A 17968-nucleotide genomic window follows, 5' to 3' on the forward strand; every position below is an offset into this window, starting at 1 on the left:
CTCCCATCTTTGCCGTTGTGCTGGGGGTGGGGAATCTCCCCTCCACCCGGTGATGTGACAAGGCTTTGCTTCAGCTTGTCCTGAAAGGAGCCAATGCAATGCCCCACTGCTGGTTGGGAGGGGGGAACCAGAGAGGATTTTCCAAACACCACCAGAGTTTTCACCCCCCCATTCGGTGGGTACCAGCAGGGTGTTTCACCTCAGGTGCTGAAATGCCATAGGCCACCCATGACAATTTATGGGGTTTGGAAATGGGCCCCTGGCCCCAAAAGATTGGTTTGGTACTTTTCATATCCACATTGGGGGAAGTGCACTTTCCTAGTCCTAGCCAAGGTTCATCATAATCCTGACACAGCAATGGGACTGCCCATAATTCACAACAATCTCCCAATTACTTATTGTTATTGATGGATCTGCTTTGGATCCATTCCAGTCCGGCTTCCGCGCTGGTCATGGGACCGAGACGGCTCTGGTCGCCCTAACAGATGATCTCCGCAGGCAGCTGGATCGAGGCGGGTCGGGGCTGCTGATTCTTCTAGATCTGTCAGCAGCCTTTGACATGGTCGATCACGAACTGCTGGACCACCGCCTTGCCGACGTGGGGATCCAGGGCACAGTCCTTCAATGGCTGCGCTCGTTTCTCTCTGGTCGGGGACAGAGGGTGGCGCTTGGGGGGGAATTGTCATCGCGCCACTCCTTGGTGTGTGGAGTGCCTCAGGGTGCGATTCTCTCCCCGATGCTTTTTAACATCTTTATGCGCCCCCTCGCCCAGCTTGTCCGGAGTTTGGGGCTGGGTTGCCATCAGTATGCTGATGACACCCAACTCTATCTGTTGATGGATGGCCATCCTGACTCGGCCCCAGACACACTGACCAGATGTCTGAAAGCTGTGGCTGGATGGTTACGTGGGAGCCGGTTGAAGTTAAATCCTTCGAAGACAGAGGTCCTCTGGCTGGGGTGGGACGATATGGGATTGAGGGGGCAACTCCCATCTCTTGCGGGGGTGCAATTAGTGCCAGCACCGTCCGTTAAGAGTGTGTAATCTTCGATACCTCCCTCTCTATGGAGGCGCAGATTACAGCTATAACAAAGGCGGCATTTTTTCATCTCCACCAAGCTAAGCAGTTGGCCCCTTATCTCTCTCGCCCTGACCTAGCCACTGTGATCCATGCGACGGTCACCTCCAGACTGGATTATTGTAACTCGCTCTACGTGGGGCTGCCCTTGAGACTGACCCAGAAACTCCAGCGGGTGCAGAATGCCGCGGCGAGACTCCTTATGGGGTCTTTGCTGCGAGATCACATTCACGCGGTGCTATACCAGCTGCACTGGCTCCCGGTGGAGTACAGGATCAGGTTTAAGGTGCTGGTTTTAACCTTTAAAGCCCTATACGGCCTAGGACCCTCGTACCTACAGGATCGCCTCTCCTGGTATGCCCCACAGAGAAACCTACGGTCTGCAAATAATAACATCCTCAAGGTCCCAGGCCTCAGAGAGGTTAGGCTGGCCTCAACTAGAGCCAGGGCCTTCTCGGCTGCGGCTCCAATCTGGTGGAATGCTCTGTCACAAGAGACTAGGGCCCTGCGGGACCTGACATCTTTCCGCAGGGCCTGCAAGACAGAGTTGTTCCGCCAGGCCTTTGGTCAGGGCGCAGCCTGACTCCCTCCTCTGGCAACCTGCACAGAATTTTGCTTAATTGGTTGCCTTCAATTTGATTTAATTAATTTTTATAATGAAATATTTTTAGATTGTGTAACTATTTTACTGTTTGATTATTTGATTGTTGTTAGCCGCCCTGAGCCCGGCTTTGGCTGGGGAGGGCAGGATATAAATAAAATTTATTATTATTATTATTAGATCAGTCATTTGGTCTTTTGGGACGCGGGTGGGGCTGTGGGTTAAACCACAGAGCCTAGGACTTGCCGATCAGAAGGTCAGAGGTTTGAATCCCCGCGATGGGGTGAGCTCTTGTTCACCAGAAGCGTCTTAGTCATGCTGGCCACATGACCTGGAAGCTGTACACCGGCTCCCTCGGCCAATAAAGCGAGATGAGCGCCGCAACCTCAGAGTCGGCCATGACAGGACCTAATGGTCAGGGTCCCTTTACCTTTACCATTTGGTCTTTGATTCAGGTGAACAAAACATTGCCACTTTTACTTTTTACTTTAGGAAGCATAATAGATCAAATTTTTTGTTTGCTCTTGTGGTGTTCAAATTTAGAGGTGAAAGACACAAAAAGCCACATTTTATTGGACAGGACAGGGCACTTGTATTAACAAAATTTATTAACAAAAATTATGGTTAGGGATATATTGACTGCACATATAGTTCAGAAAGCAGAAGCCCAGCAGAATCCGAGACCAGGGAGAAGAGTCGGTGGATGAAGATTGGAAGAAATTTAAAGATTATTTACAGAAATACTGCAAAATTAATGAATGTTAGAATGATGTTGGATTGAAGTTAAGTGGTTTTTAGCAGCAATATTATAAAGGAATATGTAAAAATGGATTGTTAACAGGTGACAACCTAAAGTTATAATATATTAAGATAAAAGATTAAGATAACATCAAAGAGGGAAAGGATTTGCTGAATTAACTAATTGAACTGGAATACAAAAAAGGGAGGTGTGAGGAGGTCAGGGAAACAAGCAAATGAAAGATAAGATATGGAAAGACTGATTTGTTTTTAACTGCTTTTTACTTTGTATTTTTATTTTTTTATTTTTTCTCCTACTTTTTTTTCTTATTTTTGTAATATGCTGAAATTTTAATAAATATATTTTTTTAAAACAACAGAAAGCAGAAGCCAATGGAAAGGACCATAGGCAGGGGCAAAGGAAGGAGAACCAGCACCCGTGGGGGGGGGGCAGGGCAAACTGCCCGGTGGCACATGTGTGCATGCCATATGTACAGCAGCGGGATCCTCTGCTCGTGGCTGCGGCAGCAGCAGAGGGCTCCCGCCGCCATACGTACGGTGCTCAAGCGGCGCCGGACATGCGCCACCGGGCAGTTTGCCGATGGCGCCGCTTCTGCACCGTATGGATGGCGGCGGAGGGTGCAGCCATGAGCGGAGGATCCTCCACACGTGGCTGCGACGGTGCAATGGCGGTGGTTCGCGCCACCGCGCCCAAGGGTACGAGTCCCCCGCAGGGTGCCTTCTTGTCACACCCCTCAGAGATGGCACCCGGGTCGGATCACCCCTCCGCCACTGACCATAGGTTAGATCCAGACTAAAGCTGCAATCGTAACCCCACTCACCTCAGAGTAAACACCTTGACTTCTCATCAGACATGGCTATGATTGCAAAAGTCTCACTGAACTCCACTTAATCTAGATCCATAAAAGTTTGTTAAATCATTTATTTTCTCTGAAATTATTGGAAAACCCAAAATGAATGGAAGAAGCACATTTTAATTTTTAATTAATAGGTTTTTTTATTCTGCAATGGTTTTGTAGCACAGACACATACGATTCTCACTAGTATGGGTAATTTGTGATTAGTTTATCACATCAGAGCAGAGACAAAACGTATTTGCCATACAATAACCTGCCTAATTGGAGATCTCTAAGATGACCATGCTCATTTGATATCTACAAAGATTTCCCACTGTGCATCACATTTGCTCTTAATAATGCCTGATAGCAGCAGATTATAAGCAAAAGAAATTCCAACAAGATAATTAACTTACAGTGGTTCAACAATCACTACAAGGGAGTCAATAATGTTCATTTATGAGCAGGATGAGTCACCTAATTAGTTAATTGAAATTGGGCCTTATTGCCAGTCTCTTGTTCTTGGTTTGAGACCATGCTCGACAATGAATAAATATATATGAATACCAATTAACTCACATGGAAAGGCAGAAAGTCCAGATTTAACAACAGAGTGTAGTCTATATAGGGTTGGCAACTGGCCACAAAAACCCCAGCCAGGCAAGTTTTTATGTTTGGGGGCAAATTGCCTGAAAAGCAGAGGCAATGTTCTCTCTCTCTGTGTTTTCCCTTCAGTCATCTCCCGCCCTCATATAATTTAAGTGAATAGATAGCTTTTGTGCTAGGCTCAGTCACTGGACCTACCAGAAACTAGTGTGCTCTGACCTTCAAGCCACCAAATACTGATGGCCTTCATACCTCAGCTTCGCTCCAGGATAGAGAGAAAGTAAGCCCTGAAGGAATGGACAGGAAAAAAATATCCACGCCTGAACTAGGAAGAAACTCTGAAGAAGTGTGCATACACATGAAAGCTCACACCAATAACAAACTTAGTTGGTCTCTAAGGTGCTACTGGAAGGAATTTTTAAATTTTCTTTCGACTACAGCAGACCAACACGGCTACCTACCTGCAACTAGGAAGATACAGGTTTGTGATATAAGGTAAATCAAGTATGTGTACCATACAGGTACAGGAAGTGTATATTTCATGAGGTATGTAAACCCATTTGTGCACTGTATCACTCATTCAGTTCCCACCTATGTGTATAGGCAACAATGCAGAATGTCTGGCTGTGTGGAGCTGGGCATGCAGAAGGTATGGAGGACTGTTGCCACAATCACCAATCCCTCTTCCCCGTTTACATGCATAGGGCTAACAGTGTAATGTGTAAGTGGAGCTAGATCTGACAGAGCAAAATACTGAAGTGCAATGAGTATGCTGTGATGGCTGTTCCTAATTAGTATTTCAAGTCCCCCAGTGGTGGAGCTATTAACTAGAAAGTTGGGGGTTTGAGTCCACCCAGGGACGGTTGCAGGGGGTTGGACTAGATCAGGCATGTCCAACGGGTCGAACACAATATTTTTTAAAAAAGAAAGAAGCTCAACAACTTTGGTTTTGACCTTCTAAAAAACTCAACAACTTTGGTCCATCCTCCAATGACAATGGGTAGATCACTTTTTATATATACTGTGAGGAGATCGCAATGCCTTGGGAATTGGACTTGCCTGGACTAGATGACTCTCAGGGTCCCTTCCAACTCTACAGTTCTATGTGTCCAGCACTCCCTTGTGTTCACTTGCTGTCTGCAGAGATTCCTAGCAGGAACTTTTCTTGGCACATGGACACACATTAAAAAATCATTGATTCCCCTTCATGTTAAAATGAATGAAGGTTCTGCAAGGCATAAGCCAGTTTATGAGAAGGCTCTGTATGCACCCAAGGAATAAAATTTCTGTTTGCACCACCATTTCTGTGTGTCCTAGTGTGGGTATCTCCAACAGGACCCACTTTTAACCCAAACATGCACTTGGGGACCAATTTCTCCATCTTTTGCCGTATATTTTCATGGTGGTAGTGCTTCTGTTGCGACCCGTGATGGATTAGGCCACAACCCACTAGCAGGTCCCAACCCACCAGCTGACGAACTAGTGTTCCTGAGAACTGCTTTACATTTCATTGCTCCACACTATTTTATGTGCACATATTCATTACCTACAGCACTAGTCAGAGTTTGAAGAGCAGCATTTTGAAAACACACGAGATCCAATAAAGGAAATACAATTCTTTTTTTAAACAACAACCTGTGAATACTTTTCAATACATTTTGCAGTATACTTTGAAGAAGCTGCTTTTTATATGGAGCGATATCAACGCTGACAACTTTGAATATATCAGCCATAAGGAGCACATCTCCTGCTAATTTCTGGAAGGTACTTTTTACAGAAACCATTCATTTAAAAATTATGTATCTTGCATTATATAACACAGCAGAGTTGAGAACAGCATTCCACAGAACACATCTTGCCAAGCAGCCCACATCTAGGATTGTAGAAGACAGTAGGGGAGAGTTTATCCAAGATTCAGCCGAGGTTTTACAAAGTCACTGCATTCAGGAGTGACCTGATGGCTGGAAAGTGGCCAACCAAATGTCATTATTTAAGATAGGATCTGGGAACACTTCAGGAAATTACAGACCATTTAGTTTTGATTCCTTTGTAGCAGGGGGGAGAGGTCTTAAAAAGCATTTTAGGAGATTAAATGGAGACATTTAGAAAAGCACAGCTTGATTAAGGATGGCCAGCGCAGTCTCGGGAACGAAGGGTCATGCTTCACTAACTTCTGGATTTCTCTAAGGATAAGAATAACAAGGGGAATGAAGTAGATGGCACAGACGTTCAAAAACAAAGCTTCAGAGAGCATTAAGGAGGTCTGGGATAATTGTGCATCTAAAAGCTACGTATGTTGGACAGAGATGTGTTAAGGATTTTATTTTTTAAAATAATAATCAGATATTCTGGAGCAACAGCAAGAGAATATATTTTAAAATGGCAATAAGATAATACCAATAATATCAGCAATGATTTTATTTTAAGAGTAATGACTGGACTGCATTATTAATTAGTCATGTGAGTTAAAGGTGCAGCACATTTTATATTAAATCCTTAGCTTTAGCATGATCTTGGGGTTTGGATATATACTTGTTGTTTATTCAAAGTGTGGTACCCAGTGGACAAGCCCTTCCCAAACAACTTCAAGTAAGAGAACATTTCATAGGAGTTCATGCTGCAATACGTATTCAGCTCAAAGGTTATTTACTCCTATAAACTAATGTTGCTGTTAGACTAAATTTGGTTAAGGGATTCATACTTACATTAAGCCACTTTTATTATACAGATGAGCTAGTAGTGAAGTACAAATCACTGTATTTCTGGTTATAATTTTGTTTCTAAGGTTTCAATCTTAACCCCATCTCCCTGGGAATAAGCCCCATTGAATTTAATATGACATATTCCTGAGAGGATATAGTGAAGTTTGCACTGTAACTAACTATAGATATTGATGCTAAGCTCTGAATGTGAAACTCCAATTCAGCACACACGAGATTTTTATTTTTTAAGTCTTCTCACGTGGGTTGTGCACTTCAGAATTCTATAAAATATAAACAGGTCGTTCCAATGGATTATATTTTAGAATCATAAGCAGCAGCCAGTGTATATATACCCTTAGACAAAAATAACCATTTGCCAGGCGTCAAAAGGATTTTGCACATTCCTCTCCTTCCAGACAGAAGCTTTTTGTCCTCCTTTGGCATTGTTACTTCTTGCTTGAAGATTCCTGCCAAATTAAACAGCTCTGAATACTAGGGGAGCTGAACACGATGTTCACACCTTGGGACCTGATTTAACATGTTGCTTTACATTTCCACTATGCTTCCAAAGAAACAGGAATATAGGAAGCTGCCTCACACTACCTCAGGCTGTTGGTTCAGGATTTCAGATAGGATGCTCTCCCAGTCCTATCTGAAAGCACCAAGCCTGAGGCCTTTTACATGCACCACCACTGAGCTCTTATTCTTCTTAAATAGGCTTCTTTGCATAGCCAGGGCTGGCCCACCCATGAGGTGGACAGAAGCAACCACCTTGGGTGGTGGAATCCCAAGGGACAGCGCTGATGTCAAAGGGTTGATGTCACTGTGTTGCATATGTATGTGAGGCCAGGGAGCATGTTACAGTGGTAAAAGTGCTGAGCCCATCACCTAGAGAAGTGAAATCAGGGAAATTCATTTATTCACTTGTTTTACTTATTAATCACCTCCCATGAAACATTCTGTGGTAACTAACAATAAAAACATACATAAAACAATTTCAAATCCAACACAGAATGGGATACAAAAATATCCACTTAAAAAGCTTGAGGGAAAAGGAAGGTCTTTGATAGGCACAGTAAAGGCCATCGCGATAATACTGGTCTGATATGTCATGGAGGAGAGTTCCACACTAATGGCCCAATTTTACATAGTATGGGTTGGAAGCAACCTCCTGATGAAACGGTATATATGTAGGGATGTGAATAGAGGCTAGGAGAGTATGTATTTATTAGATATTATCCTTCCTTCCTCATGTTTGTGAGTTCAGCAGAGTGCCATCGCTTTGCAGCTTAAAAGGAAGCTTAGCTAGGCTTGGCAAACTCGATTCTCCTGGTATTTCCCCCCCTTTCTCCCTCTTAAAACAATTCTCACACTAACAGTCTTGCAAATGGTATACCATACATAACATTTGCTCACTCAGAGTTTTCTGTTGCAGAGTAACAGATAACGGTAGCTTTGTTCAGGCAGGCTTAAAATGGTAATTCAGATGGAGCCTGAGCTGTAGCTCAGACCTAGCAGTTGTCCTCACATTTCTGGCTTGGTGATGAGATGAAGAGGGGTGAAGAGAGGCAAAAGAAAGAGAGAGTGTCCATGCTGGTAAGGAGAAAATATATGGCTATGCCTGTAAAGGCACACTGGGAGTGTCTCTCAGAGTTCTCTCTAGCAAACTTACAGGAAAACTGTGTGCGCTTCAGTGCCTATTGTGTGCCTGCCTAGAAAACAACGAATCATTGGTTTGACTCTCTTTTGAATAGCCCACAATATATCTGTACCAGCACCTTGAACTTAGCCTGGTAGCTAATTGGTAGCCTGTGCAATTATTTCAGCAGCAGTGTAACATGGCAGTGAAATCAGGCGAACAGTGGAGCTACTGCATTCTGCACTAACTGCCATTACCAGAACACCTGGAAAAAGCTCTAAAGTCAGCTCTAAAGTCAGCAGGTCTCCTGGACTTGCTGATGGCCAATGATTAAACTCAACACCTTGAGGCCACCAGGATGAACCCCTCAAAACCAAAACCTAAGACCTGACATTCTTGCCAGACAGGGCAGGTAGATCTTTTGACAGTTGCTACCTTGTGCATCTGAAATTATCAATTGGGAGAGAGTGAAAACACTCCTTCTGCCTGACCCACACCGTGAGAGGCTTGGGAGCAAACATTTATTCATTTAACAAGATTTATATGCTGCTTAAACAACAAAAATATCTAAACAGGTTGCATAAGTTAATATAAATGGTGCAGGTCAGAGTAGAACCCTTTGAATTTAAGGAACATGACTAACCTGGCTCCGTTAATTTCAGTCGGCCTAGCCTGAGAGAGAACTTAGCTGGCTACAACCAAAAATATTTACTACAATATTTTCTAAGGATACTGATGAAACAAACATTTAGAATAAGTTGACATGAAATTTATCAAAATAAAAATGTACACAGTAATCTTTAATCACAACAATGACAATCTATTATTAATTTAATAATAATATATTAATAATAATTTATTAACATTAGATGCCTGGGTAGGCTTCTCTAAACAAATAAACAAGCACCAAAATCAGTACAGGTGGCTGTGTAAAACTAGGCAATGGTCTTGCTTGCACCTTTAAACTTTATTTTTTATCAAATGGTCACTGAAGAAGAAATATTATCTCCCCCATCCCTCACCTGAGGAGACAAAGCATCCATGGCAGAGGGATCTCCTCTCCCCCACAGAGCAAGGTTTTTAACCGAAGGTACCTTGGGCCAAGCTTTAAATGAGAATCAACAAAATACAGGGTTTCGCTTGAAATGCCACTGTAAACTCTTTACTGTACATATGATAGCTTTTAAAACAAAGTGTATGATTGTATATTATTGTGCTCTTGGTCAAAGCAGGGCTAAGCCTGTGCATTTTACACGGTTCACTTAATGAAAATTACTGTGTATTAGGTAGGCAGATATAATTTGTTCAGCAATGAATTCTGATTCTTAAATGCCCTTTAACATAACCTGTAGTAGGTAGGCACTTGGAATGTGGCTTGAACGAGGGGGAAAATAGATGTGCTTCTGTGTTATCACAAAAATAACCTTGAAATTATGGCTCAAATCAGAAAAATATAGCCAATATTTGTTCTTATAAATATGTTCCCCAATGTATTATAACGACTGATTTTAAGATCACAGTAGAACATTCTTTCTAACACATTGATTCTTGTTCTTTCCAAGAGATTTAAGGTGCCATAATAAAAGGCAGAAAAATATTACTGCTACATACTGATAATAGAATGTAGCCAAAAGATGTAGTTTTTTGAAGTTCCCATGTTGATACGATATTTGAGGCAGAAATGCACATCACCTCTGCACCAGGCTGGGATGTTGGTGGCTTGATTAGGTGACGATATTCCTTTGCCTAGCCCTGCCACCATCACTCCACCAGTGTGGCGCTCCCTATTCCACCTGCCGATGGGCAGAAGGAACACTGGTGGGATCCATATTGGTGGTAGCCCACAGAAAGTTCCTACACATGGTGTTCTTGAGGAAGGAATTGAACTAGCCCTGGATGTGCTGGATTCCAGGCAAAGGCGGAGCTAGCTGCTCCAGCACCCAGAGCGGTGCACATGCTGTGCACCCAGGGGCAGGGCTAGGCGCCTGTGGGGGCAGAACTAGGTGCCTGTGGGGGCAGGACTAGCTTCCCAGCAGGGTGCTGCCTGCGGCGAGCGTCCCAGGGGACGCTGCCCACAGCAAGCAGCGATCATCCCAGGGGGTGCGGCAATGTGGGATCACTAGGAAAAGGTAAATAGAAATTTGAATTGCTTAATTGTTGCTCTGCTTCCTTAATGTAGTCAAATAGGGGCATTATTGGATTAACGCAGAAGCCGAGATGGCTTTCATAATTCTGGGACTGTACCTGGAAAATAAGGACACTTGGATGGTATGCAACAGCTGTATCAAGGCACCTTCTACGCAGTGAAAGCTGTTCATTGGATCCAGTACAATAATTTTGCCACAGTTCCCCACATGCTAGCTGAAGGAATTGCTCATTCATAACATGGTACTGGGCGACAGCAGGGCTGGAATCTGAAAAGTGTAAAGATCATGAAATTGCTCACTTTCATCAGGAAGCCACACATTCAGCAAACACATTTTCTTTCAGCTTTGAAAACCTACTGGCGACTGTGCCAGCTCTAATACCAGAAAAGTAGCAAATATGAAACAGAAAGCGGTAATACTCAAGGTAGCTTCAGTAGCACTTCTGTCATTTGGTAGGCAATCGATTGAACTGGGTGCAAAACCTTAAAACATCAACACTCCAGGTAATTGAGGAACCTAACACAGTGATTGCAAAACACAAAACTGCCCCATCACCCACTTGCTCGACAGCAGCAGAGCATGAGCCTGCTAGTTTTGTCCACACATAATTGTGGCAAACAAACACAGTGTGAGAGAATGTGGCTCCCTTTCCCCCCTTCCTTAGTACAGGGGTAGCCAACATGATGCTTACTGAATTTTGCTGGACTACAACTCCCATTAATCCCAATCAGTATGGCCAGTAGTCAGAGATGATGGGAGTTGGAGTTCAGCAGCATCTGGAGACCACCACACTGCTTATACCTGTATAAGTAGTTTTGCTCTGCACATGTGAGCTGGATGGAAGCTAAGGAAATGAGCCGGTTGTTATTTCTTAGCCTAACCTACACCACAGGGATGTTATGAAGATAAAACGGGAGGCAGGGAAGAACATGTCAAGAACTTATTGGAAGAAAGGTGGTGGAATATAAATGCAAGATTCTTCCAAATAATTTCATGCAAGACCCAAACACTACCACAGCACTAGACACATGACCCTCTGAAGATGTGTTTTCAAGCATATAGTGTTGTATGGAGGACAGATGGGGAAAGATCTGGTCCACGCACTTACCTTCGACTTGTGCAACATTCGATGCAATTCATAACATCTAGAAAGAGAGATGCCTTGTAAGCCTTGCTTCTTAACTTCCCAATATGTGGCGACAGGCTGCATTTGCACAGTGGCTAAAGAGCAGCATACCACAAATGAGAAAGGGGCACTGCCAAAGACAGACAGGGTGATGTGGTTAAAGCACAAGAGGCAGGGCTAGAACACCAACAGTTCCCACAAGAGATTTTCCCTACTTCTGATGCTGTTCATTTACGTCTTTGCCTGTCCCAAACCCATGCATAATAAAATACATGGAAGTACAAGAAACTACCATTTTTCGTTTTAGCCAACCTATCTGCCAATAAGTTGTTTGGAGAGGCTACCACTAGACAGGTGCAGCTTTGAGGCCAATCAGCTGCTGTCCTGACTGTTACCAAACTACATCTACTATCAGTAGTGGCAAATTCAGACGAGCAGGCTCCCTTCTAAAATTATGCAATAAACTTTTAATTGGATGATAATAATAATAATAATAATAATAATAATAATAATGGTTGCATTGCAACAATTGGTGTAGATCTCCATGTGTTCCCTTTCAGCTAGATATGTGTAAAGCACATATGTACATAGCTGTCAACCTTCCCTTTTTTTGTGGGAAATTCCCTTATTCCAGCACCGTTTCCCGCTGCTATCCCGGATTGTTAGATATCCCATAGACTGTCCCGGGACAGGTGAGGCTGCTGATCCCTTATTTTCAAATCTAAAAGTTGACAGCTATGCATATGTACATGATCTGGAGTTCTCCATTATCTTCTTTCAGAGTTCCTTAAGCTGTGTTTTCGATGAAGCCCCATTGTACAGAACAGAACTTGCACCCCATTCTCTTGAAACTGGAGCACCTTGTGTTTTCAGTGCTCCTAAATGCTCAGCTTTAGTGCATACAGTGGCTGCATGGCGCCCCTTTCATGCTGACTGGGCAGCTCTAGGATGCTGGAGAAGGGACTCTGCTTCAGAAAAAGTCTCCAACCCCCTGTGACCCTGGCCACGCCACACCGCTGACTACTATACAACTTTAATGAGTGATTGTGAGTTTGGTAACAGGTGCTTGCCAAGCCTCTCAGCCATCTTCAGGATCTGCCTCTGCGCTGTGGCAGATCTAGGAATGGTTTTCTGCACAGAAAGGTAGATCTGAAGGAAATGCAGAGATCTTCCACTACCATCTCTTCAGATGTCGTCAAGTGAGCTGGAATGTTGCTCAGGCTCCTTCTCCAAACCTGCCCATCATCTAAAATTATTTACATAAGACTCTCCACATTATATTCTAACCTCTGCAATGCTAGTATTAACTACTGACATCTGCGAAGTCTGACTAGCAAGTGCTTTACAGTGTCAATTCATCCGAAAGCAAAATGCATTTCTGAGTGCTGCGGGGTCCTCGTTATTGCCAAGGAGAAGTATCAACGCTCATATGACACCTAGCAGAAATTAGTACTCACATTCAGAGAAAAGCTTTTGTCATTTTTTCTCCCCTGAGTATTATGTGGACTTTATTGAGATGACTGCATCTGACACCTGCTGTAATATAAATGCAGCTATAATTAGCCAACTGATGCTCACTGCAGTTTAGGTCGAATCCCTTCTGTGGGAATTATGCTTTAAAATATTCAGAACTCCAAGTGGCTCTCATTACATTTAATTTTTACTTAGAATTAGGTGGTCCAGGGGAAAAAAATTTAGGATTGTAATAGCCCCCTGCTGAATGCCACACAGCAAAGTGAAAACCCATAGATTTTTTCCCTCTCCTACAAACGAAAAAAATAGGAACAGCAGACTACACTACAGCCTTCAATTGAAGTCTGGCTTTGCTTAATTGTACTTTTTGCACTCATCAGTCTCTCCTCTTCAGAGCAAGCTACAAAAATTGCCTGAATAGCCAAAGAAAAGTTTCCCACAGTCACTGGCCACAGAAAAACACCATTGTCCTTCCTCACAGTTTGATGGACAACATTTCTATAAATGGGTAGTCAGTCCGTCAATGGCACCCTTGCTGAAAAGGCAAGAGAAGAGAAGAGATTCTGCCAATATCTGACAAAGCATGTTAACACATAATCAGGCATTCACTAACCAGGCAGCTGCCCCTGGGACCTTCATAACACAGGTGCCTTTAAGCCATTTCCTATTCACAGATAAAGGAAACAAGCAGGCGATACCTGGGAAAGGAGCAGTCTATTATGGCCTGTCAGATGTCCATCTTTTGGGCTGCATGCAGAAAAATAGAAAGGACATAAAGGAAACTTCAAATTGAATGGTTAAACTAGAAATGCAGTATGGTATTTCCAAACCCGGTCATAATGTCAACTTTAATAATAATAATAGTAGTAGTAGTAGTAGTAATAATGCAGTACTAGACTCTCATACGAAGGCTAATTCATACAATACTTTTTTAAAATGTTGAACTTACACCCCATCTGCTTGAACTGCAGATAGTTCAAAGTGTCCAGATTGTACCCTATTCTCTCCTGATTAAACCCACTAAAAGCAGCAGAAAAGATTCAGATGGAACATTACAAAGATCTAGACACATTCTGAAACTTTCACAAGATCAGTTTGATGCATATAAGTCAAATAAAAATGTCAACTTGAAATGACTGGCTTGTGTAAAAAGAGAGAGACCATTTTCACTGTGCAGGTGCTTGATATCCTTCTGCATTCCTTCTAAATTGAATTGGGATCATAAAAGTTTGTATTCCCTCATTGGAAAGTTTGGAAATGTTGCAGGAGCACAGTAGAACCATCCTATAACAAATCATGGCTATGGAAAGTTTCAAAAGCAGTTTGCAATATGGCACATTCACTGGTGGGACCACATTATAGGAGCCTAAGTAGCTTTTTGGATCCCAACCAATAGCTACAACCTGGGCAGACCTCAGCAAGTCAAGGACCTGAACATAAGCAGAGGGATTTTGTTCCTCCTCTCCCACCAGAGCAGTCTCCTACACTACATACTACTGTATATTGCTTTTGAAACTCTCCTGGGTTTCAAGGGTGACTTACATTCTAGGATGGGGTTGCTGAATCAAGTACCGGTAACTAACGCTCTGAATTATCAGCAATGTAACATACAAACTGCAACAAGCAAGTCCAAAACATGTTTAATTTGTCTCCAGCTTGCTTAGGCTGATGTTCTGTACACACATACCTGGGAGTTAGTTCCATTAAATGCAGCAGAGGTAACTTCTTAATACAGATGCATAGACTTTCACTGCTAGTTCCTAGTAAATTGCTCTGGAACTGCACAGTAGAAGAGTCAGAGAAGCACACTCTGGCCTCTATCCCTGCAGTCAGCAGACAAAATTAAGGTTACCAGACGTCCCCGTTTCCTGAGGACGATCCCCGGATCTACAAATCAGTCCCCATACAAAATCCATTGAAGTTGAAAAGTGTCCCCGGGTTCATTGAAAAAAATCTGGCAACCTTAGACAAAATGCCACTGGGGGGGTTGTACCAAGAACATCACAACCAGGGGAAGACCAGCATAGAAGGTCTATCAAAGCAGTTGCCAGAAGCTTGCTCCCACCCCATCACCTGCCAGAAAAGACACTTGGTTTTCACTACCACTTGTCTTCAGACTTCAGAACAGAGGGGAATGACACACTTATCTCTGCCAGTATCCAGAGGAACAAGGGCAGTTGGGTCACTTGCAGTAGCTCTGTTTGAGCAAGACCACCAGCAAGGGAGGATCAGCCTGACCCCAACAGGATATAAATGCGTTTTACAGCTCAACACATTGTTCTCCATCCTTGTCCCCACTGACCTCCCTCTTCTTCTCCCTTCCATTCCTCATGCTGTGGTTTTGTCCTTTTAAAAGTTTATATGCCTCTCTCTTTGTTGCTGGGCAAGTCACTTTGAGAGACAACATTTGTCTGAAAAGTGGGATTAAATGTGGAATATGAGAAATAAGTCAGGGAGCATAGGCATGGCAACTCCTAAGGTTTTTTTAAATTTATATTTTGATGATCTGTCTTGTGAGTGGGATTTTATTCCCTCCCCTCATTTGCATCTGTTTATTTTAGGAGGGTAAAAAGCAGAGTCATCCATTTATGCCTGAAATTGCAGCAGACAGACAATAACCAGGGCCAACAAAAAACATCTAGTTCTGTCATTCTAAGAAAGAACATCTTCTGAATGTCAGCTATCCACATCTCAATGCAACATTGCTACCACTGAACAGTTAGATCTTCTCAAGAGCTTAATGTAAAAAGCCCTCTAGCCAGATCATAAACACCACTTCACAGCAGAGCATAGGATCCAGTAATCGATTCCCAGTATCAGTGGGAGAGAAGCCTCAGCCCTTTGACCCAAGGCTGAGACCTCACCATTTCCGCTGCACTGAAACTGAGGGCCATTTCTGCCTATTTCCAGGGAAGCTCTAGCATCATGAAGGTGTGTCACAACAAAGAACAGCAGGAGACTAGGAAGGTGCACAAAAGCAGGCCAAGTAATTGACAACCCTGCATTCCTCATTCCAAGGGTTCCTGGTCTAGTTCCTGGTCTAGCACAGCTCCCAAATATTTTCCTAAGTGTACAGTGTGTTTGTGGATGGACAATAAATTACTTTTGGGACCTTTGGACTGCAATAAAGAATTGATTGATTGGTAATAAATTCAGGGGGAATTGAAACGGGGCATAAGGTAGGTTACTAATCTGGGTTAATAGGTGATTGAGGAAGATTAATATGCTGTTATCTAGAGATGCTTTGGGAGTAAACTGAATTGATGTAGAGAACAAGACCTGTTGCAGTAAATGAGCTGGAGGGGAACTGATTTTGGATGTTCTATGCAGGAGTGCAAACTACCGTATTTTTCGCTCTATAACACGCACCCGACCATAACACGCACATAGTTTTTAGAGGAGGAAAATCCGTAGGCATGCCACCTGTAGGCATTCCCTCCATAACACGCACAGACATTTCCCCTTACTTTCTAGGAGGAAAAAAGTGAGTGTTATGGTGCAAAAAATACGGTAACTGAAGAATTTATCTGGGGAGATTTGGATGGGAAATGAGTTGGTTTTCATTCTGTGTCATTTAAATTCAAAACATATGCAAATTTGTGTCTATGGGTCCACACTTTCAGTTCCTTTTAAGTACAAGACAACACCTCTGACCAGCCTTCTCATGCCAGGGTTCCATGATGGAAGAATGGTGTAATATATATATATAAAGTAATAATCTAGAGAGACAGATACACTTTTTTGAGAAGAAGCATGTGGGTAGCAGTGTAAAATTTGCAATTGTGGTGTTCCGGGAGTAGAATCTCTTGACCGTGACAAGGGCAAAAACCTTTGTGTTGAGAAGTAAGTCTAAGGACTTATTTTTCATTTTTACATGATGCAGGATAAAAATGCCCATTATTTATATAACCTTTTCTGAAAGTTCAAAACACTTCATGGATGTAGTGCTTAATGGCATGTTTTTTTATATAATGTAAATGGCACTGGAGTTGAAGCTTGAAGTGAGAGGAGGAGTTTAATGTGTTCACTTCCTGCTAGGATCCCAATTTTAATCACTTCTCCAAAGCTACTACCATACATGCATTTCTAAAGAAGTTCCCACTGGCACCAGGAGAGGCTTCCCTTGAAAAAACAGCTGCAAACTGTGGGTGGGAAGAGTTAAACATCCTCTCCTCACCCTACCCTCCAGTCCCAAGGCTGTTATTTACATTTTTAAAAATGTTATACAACATATAACCTTTATTTAAAACCAACTGTGTGCTAGGCACTATATAAATCCAGGTGTCTCTGTCCACACATTTCAAAGGGCTGCTTTGTGTGGTGTTTGGGGTTTAATTCTCCCTCTGCATGGCAAGAAGCCTGCCAGAGAGAGACATGCGTGAAGGGGAAGTCCATGCATGTACAGCTTGGGCTCAAGCTAAAGACTGTACCTCCCTGCATCAGCCTTCTTCTGGGAAGGCCTTTCTCATGGTCCTGACACCTTCACAGGCATGCTTGGTGAGCACACAAGGGCTTTCTTGGTGGCTGCTCCCAGAGTGTCAAACTCAACTCCTTTCTGCTTTCCTTTTGCCAGCAGGCAAAGACCTCTTTGTTGCGACAAACTGGCAGCAACTTCTGAGGGTGGGTGTTGTGCTAACTTTGCATGTGTTTTTAAATGTTTATACAGTAATAGGGTTATTGATGTTTTTTAATATTTGTACTTATTCTCTCTCTCTCCCTCTGTGTGTGTGTTAAAGTAAAGGTAAAGGGACCCCTGACTATTAGGTCCAGTCGTGACCGACTCTGGGGTTGCGGCGCTCATCTTGCTTTATTGGCTGAGGGAGCCGACGTACAGCTTCTGGGTCATGTGACTAAGCTGCACACGGAAACGCCATTTACCTTCCCGCCAGTGGTACCTATTTATCTACTTGCACTTTGACATACTTTTGAACTGCTAGGTTGGCAGGAGCAGGGACCGAACAATGGGAGCTCACCCCATTGCGGGGATTCGAACCGCTGACCTT

This window comes from Podarcis liolepis, assembly GCF_965112155.1.
Source record: "Podarcis liolepis genome assembly, chromosome: 1".
In the NCBI taxonomy this organism is placed as follows: domain Eukaryota; kingdom Metazoa; phylum Chordata; class Lepidosauria; order Squamata; family Lacertidae; genus Podarcis; species Podarcis liolepis.